This window comes from Squalius cephalus (assembly GCF_949319135.1).
Source record: "Squalius cephalus genome assembly, chromosome: 5".
In the NCBI taxonomy this organism is placed as follows: domain Eukaryota; kingdom Metazoa; phylum Chordata; class Actinopteri; order Cypriniformes; family Leuciscidae; genus Squalius; species Squalius cephalus.
In genome coordinates this window covers 23,908,332-23,914,491 of record NC_137126.1, presented here as the reverse complement: position 1 = coordinate 23,914,491, position 6,160 = coordinate 23,908,332, and the positions used below count along the sequence as shown (strand labels likewise).

The following is a 6,160-nucleotide window of genomic DNA, read 5'->3' as shown; positions in this document are numbered from 1 at the left end:
ATAGCTAATATAAAAAATTGGATGACTAGTAATTTCCTACTTCTAAATTCTGAAAAAACAGAGATTCTAATTATTGGACAAAAAACTCCCACACATAATAACCTAGAATACTGTCTAACACTTGATGGCTGCTCTGTTTAGTCTTCGTCGTCGGTTAGGAACCTGGGTGTGCTCTTTGATACCAATCTTTCATTTGAAAGTCACGTGTCTAGTATCTGTAAAACCGCATTTTTCCATCTTAAAAATATATCTAAATTACGCCATATGCTCTCAATGACAAATGCGGAACAATTAGTTCATGCATTCATGACCTCAAGGCTAGATTATTGTAATGCTCTTGTAGCAGGTTGATTGGTTGTAGTGGTGTCATCACACCCTTTGGACCAATCAGGACGTAGCTGCGTGCTATATGGGCAGAGGGTGAGCGCTCGTGACACTACGGTGTTGTTGTCAGAGGCGCACTTCCGCTGTGGGTCCTCTCGCGTTCGTGGGGTAGTCGTGGTTATTGGACAGGTAATATAGCGTGGTTAACTTTCTCACTGCTTAGAGACCTTGTTAGTGTTGCGATGGGCATTACAATGTGCAATGTCTTTTGCAGTGTTTCTCCTGTCATAAACCCGACCTTTCCTGCAACGGAACCGGGTTGCGTTGTGCTGCTGGTAGGTTGAATCCGTTTCCTCTTTAAACATTTGCATGACCTGAGTTTAATGGGCCGTTGTATTGTAGGCTTCGTGTAGCTGTACTAACGATACGATTGGTGTATATATATCGCCTATAGATGTGCAGCTCCCTGATAGGTATGTATGTATGCGAGCCGGCATTGCGTGTATGTTTAATCGTGCTTTGTTATTAAATGTGATTTGTTTATGTAAGTCAGGACGGTGAAGCACGTGTTGGCGCTGGTATCTGCACGAGTCTCGTCTTTCCCGCCCCGCTGCTGTTTTGTCTCTACGGAGTGTTTTGTCTCAATTAATTTGTGTTCAACAACGGACTGTTAACGGGGAAAGCTATATGAGCCCCCTCGGGGTTCTGAACGCCTCGACGCACTTTACAGCGCGGGACTCGACGCGCAATTGGGCGTTCGTCCTATTTGTATTTTAGCGACTGTTACACAGAAGATAACTTTGCCTTTCTGGGGCCCGCCTGTGTTTATTAATGTGTATGTGTATGTGTGTGTTTGTGAGGTTTTTGTTGTTTGATTATGATTAAGTGATTATGATTAGTTTATATTTCCTTTTGATTTAAGTGTTTATAAAGATTTTCTTTGTGGTTGTTTCCATTGACTTATGGTTCCCTTACGAGAACGTTCTCTCGTACTGCGTTGCAAACGCTTATGGGAAAACTCCTTTTCTCGAGAATATTGAAGCCTTTATTTTAAAACGCATTTGCTACAGCACAGGCGAGAGCATCAGACCCACGTGAGTGAGCTGATAGGCTGTGCTGTGGGCAACTGCACGAACCAATGGCGGATAGACAGAAGCGCGCGAGCCAATCAGGGCGCTTGGTGCTCTGTCACTGTCAAGCGCGCGAAACTACACGTGACCATAACATATAAATACAGATAGAATCCGCCATTTGACAGATTTAATCTCCTTCAGCTCGACTCACCTCGTCGCTGATTTTCTCCGGTCGTAAGAAGCCCTCGTCGTGGAAAAGCCGTCCAGCGGAACAGCTTCGCATCCCGGCATCTCGCCAGCTGAGCGTTTCCCTGTGGCATCCGACGAAAAATTATATCCTTTTCATTGCATATTTATCTAAAAGAGCAGCTCACGGCATCGTTCATAGAGGGCTCTCTTGTACCCCTCAGAACGTTTCAGAGGATCCTTGGCCTGATGGCCTCTGCATCATCAGTACTCCAACTAGGCCTACTGCGTATGCGTCCTCTTCAGCTGTGGCTGGCTCCTCTGGTGCCACCCCACGCCTGGCATTCAGGCCACTTGATTATCAAGGTGGACCAGCGCTGTGTTCAAGCCCTGGCCCCTTGGAAAAACGCCAGCTGGTACCAGCAGGGCGTAAGCATGGGGGTAGTTTCAGAGAGGAGGATGATTTCAACAGACGCCTCCAACTCCGGTTGGGGAGCTCTGTACGAGGTCAGGCCTGCCTCCGGCCTCTGGTCGAGCTCGGAGAAACGCCTACACATAAACTGCCTCGAAATGAGAGCAGTTTTTCTAGCCCTAAAAACATTCCTCCCATACCTGGCGGGACACCACGTGTTGGTACGGACGGACAACATGTCGGTGGTCTCTTACATAAATCGCCAGGGCGGCCTCAGGTCCCGCAACCTGTTTGCCATAGCCTCACAGCTCTTGCTATGGGCTCACACCAATCTGCGCTCGCTCAGGGCAGCTCACGTGCCAGGCACGTTGAATACAGGAGCAGACATGCTCTCTCGGGGCAGAGTTCCCCCAGAGGAATGGTCTCTCCACCCTCAGACAGCTCTCCTACTCTGGGAGGTCTTCGGGAAGGCAGAAGTAGATCTTTTCGCCTCAGAAGACAACTGTCAATGCCCAATCTTTTTCTCAAAGAGCAGGGATGCGTTGGCCCACGACTGGCCCAACCTTCCTCTCTATGCGTTCCCCCCGGTCTCGATGCTCCCTCAGGTCATCGAACGGATCAGGAACACGAAAAGCGCAGTGCTATTAGTAGCTCCTCTCTGGCGGACCCAGGTTTGGTTCCCAGAGTTGATGCAGCTGTCTGTAGCAGACCCGTGGCCAATCCCAGTGAGGCGCGACCTCCTGACTCAGGCCAACAGGACAATCTGGCATCCCCGTCCCGACTTATGGGCCCTACATGTATGGCCACTCAACGGGTACCCCAGAACCTCCCAGAGGGCGTCCTGAATACTATAAAGGAAGCTAGAGCTCCGTCTACCAGACGCCTCTATCTCAGTAAATGGTCAGTGTTTTCCAGCTGGTGTTTAGCTCGAGACCTCGACCCATACACTTGTGAAGTACCAAGAGTACTGTCTTTTCTACAGGAGATGTTGGACGCGGGTCGCTCCCCCTCCACTCTCAAAGTGTACGTGGCAGCCATTGCTGCTTTTCACGTATTGGAAGCCGGGGCCTCCTTAGGAAAAAGCGACCTTATAGTTCGCTTCCTCAGGGGCGCCAGGAGGCTTAACCCGCCTCGGCCACCGTCTGTTCCGGCCTGGGACCTCTCCTTGGTCCTGCGGGCTCTTAAGGGACCTCCCTTTGAACCACTTCAGTCAGCTGATCCTAAGTCTCTCTCTCTGAAAACCGCCCTGCTTCTAGCACTGGCGTCAGTAAAGAGAATAGGGGATTTACAGGCGCTGTCTACCAGCGCTTCCTGTCTGGAGTTTGGTCCTAATGACTCCAAGGTCATTCTTAGGCCAAGACATGGATATGTTCCTAAGGTGCTCTCAACTCCGTTCAGAGCCCAGGTTATTTCTCTGTCAGCTCTCCCCTCCTCCGAGGAGGATAGCGATTCTCTCATGCTTTGCCCAGTCAGAGCTTTGAGAATTTATCTGGAGCGTTCGGCCTCTTTCAGACAGTCTGAACAGCTCTTTGTATGTTTCGGGGGCCGATCCAAGGGCCTCCCGGTCACTAAAACCACTCTGTCCAGATGGATAGTTGACGCCATTGCCCTGGCTTACACCTCGCTGGGCCTCTCTTGTCCCATAGGTGTTAGAGCTCATTCCACGAGAGGTGTTGCCTCTTCGTGGGCTTGGTCAAGTGGTATTCCCATTGAAGACATTTGTGCGGCGGCCGGCTGGTCCGCTCCGTCCACATTTGTGAGATTCTATAATCTGGATGTCCCTGCTCTGCAGACATGCGTTCTTTCTGTCTAGACTCTGGCTCTGTGGATCCAGACTAGTTTTGAACCATGGTCACTTGGGTATTCCCATCTATAGCATATGTGCGGCGGCCGGATATCCGCTCCGTCCACATTGTTGAATTATAGCTTTAATGCCCTTGCTTTGTAGCTACAGTTCTTCTGTCTAGACACTGGCTCTGTGACCCAGTCTAGTTGATATTGAACACACGGTTTTCACCTTGTGGACTAAGTGACTGGCTTTGGCCAGATCCGATGAATTATAACTTTAATGTCCCTGCTTTGCAGTTACAGTCTTTTCAGTCTAGACTCTGGCTCTGCGGACCCAGACTAGTTTGATATTAAACACACGGCTATCACCTTGTGGGTTAAATGACTGGCTCTGGCCAGTCTTTATTACGGATAATTGATGGGCCCGATGTTCGGTCTCTTTTTATCCTGGCTATTCTGTACTTCCCGGAACTCTGGTGAGTCAGAGCGGCCAAAAGATTAATAGCACGGCGTTTTAAATGGAAACGTTCCCATAAGCGTTTGCAACGCAGTACGAGAGAACGTTTTCGTAAGGGAACGTACTGGTTACTTTCGTAACCTCGGTTCCCTTAGAGATAAGGGAACGAGTACTGCGTTGCCTTGCCGTGCTATTTTTCTTATGGCAGGTTTGTCGCTTCAGTCGATTATACCTGTCAAATGGCGGATTCTATCTGTATTTATATGTTATGGTCACGTGTAGTTTCGCGCGCTTGACAGTGACAGAGCGCCAAGCGCCCTGATTGGCTCGCGCGCTTCTGTCTATCCGCCATTGGTTCGTGCAGTTGCCCACAGCACAGCCTATCAGCTCACTCACGTGGGTCTGATGCTCTCGCCTGTGCTGTAGCAAATGCGTTTTAAAATAAAGGCTTCAATATTCTCGAGAAAAGGAGTTTTCCCATAAGCGTTTGCAACGCAGTACTCGTTCCCTTATCTCTAAGGGAACCGAGGTTACGAAAGTAACCAGTACGTTTCTTGTTTAATTCTTTAAATTTACTTTATTATTGATTGAGTGACGTTTGATTAGTTTACATTTTCTTTTGATTTAAGTGTTTATAAAGAAGATTTTCTTTGTGGTTGTTTCCATTGATTGATGTTTTTTTTTTTTTATTCTTTATTAACTGAATGTTTTTCTTTTAGTGCTGAGTGCCGGAAGTGGTGGTGTCGGTGTCCTCGGTGGTGGTGTCTCCTCCTGTGTGCTGTGTTTTCCCCCTTTTGGTGTATTTTGAGTTTGGTTATTTTTTTGTGTGTGCTTATGTGTGATTAGGGAATCCTTAACCCCTGAGATCCCAAACCTTTGACCCGGTTTCCTCCACTGGTAAGGCCTCAGCACTCCCCTTTTTCTTTATTCTCTTTATTTAGTGTGAATGGTATTTTATTCTTGCTGTTAATAAAATTATTGTTGTTTTACTGGAATTACGTCTCTGGCTTCGTGCATGAATCGAACCTGTGTGCTTTTTGTAAATTTGGAGGTTTAATTATCCAACTAATTTAACTCTACTTCCCGGGGTGAAACTCCCTGGGTGGCGTAGTCAGTTCCCTTAGTGCCACTCGCCACACTCTATTGGGTGGTTGCCCTGTACGCTTAATAAACAAACTACAACTAGTCCAAAACGCAGCAGCTCGAGTTCTTACCAGAACCAGGAAGTATGACCATATTAGCCCGGTTCTGTCAACACTGCATTGGCTGCCTATTAAACATTGCATAAATTTTAAAATATTGCTGATTACTTACAAAGCACTAAATGGTTTAGCTCCGCAGTACTTGAGCGAGCTCTTAACGCATTATAGTCCTTCACGTCTATTGCGATCTCAAAAATCCAACCAGTTGATAATACCTAGAATATCAAAATCGACTGCTGGCGGTAGATCCTTTTCCTATTTAGGCAATGTTAGGAAGACAATGTTAGTCTTCCTAACATTGTCCGGGAAGCAGACACAATCTGTCAGTTCAAAGCTAGATTAAAGACACATCTCTTTGACCTAGCATTCACATAATACATTATAGACTTCTATAATTCAATGTTAGGCTGCATAGATTAGGTCAGCCGGAACCGGGAACACTTCCCATAAATCCTGATGTACTCGTTACATCATAAGAAGAATGGCATCTATGCTAATTTTAGTGTCTTTGTTTATCCCAAGGTTTTCCCGCAGCCTGCCGGATCCAGGCTGTATCCAGATCTGACGAAGGACCTTCGCCTGGACCCGATGACAACGCAGTGCTGAAGTGCCAACTAGTCTCTCCCTATGGAGGATCCCTTTACCACTCTACTGATAAAGCGTTATCGGGAAAATTCGTTTCGGACTTGACTTGACGGTTTGCAGCCGAGTGTGAAGC

General features: G+C 47.4%; 1 long non-coding RNA gene across 2 annotated transcripts; it reads left to right on the top strand.

Moving 5' to 3' along the window:
• Positions 1-339: 339 nt before the first annotated feature.
• LOC307158530 lies at positions 340-944 on the top strand. Of its 2 annotated transcripts, XR_013821245.1 has the most exons (3): positions 340-513; positions 599-797; positions 878-944. It is a non-coding gene; the product is annotated as an uncharacterized lncRNA (long non-coding RNA). The 2 variants fall into 2 exon arrangements; XR_013821246.1 differs by having other exon boundaries at positions 340-797.
• The last annotated feature ends 5,216 nt before the right edge of the window (positions 945-6,160 follow it).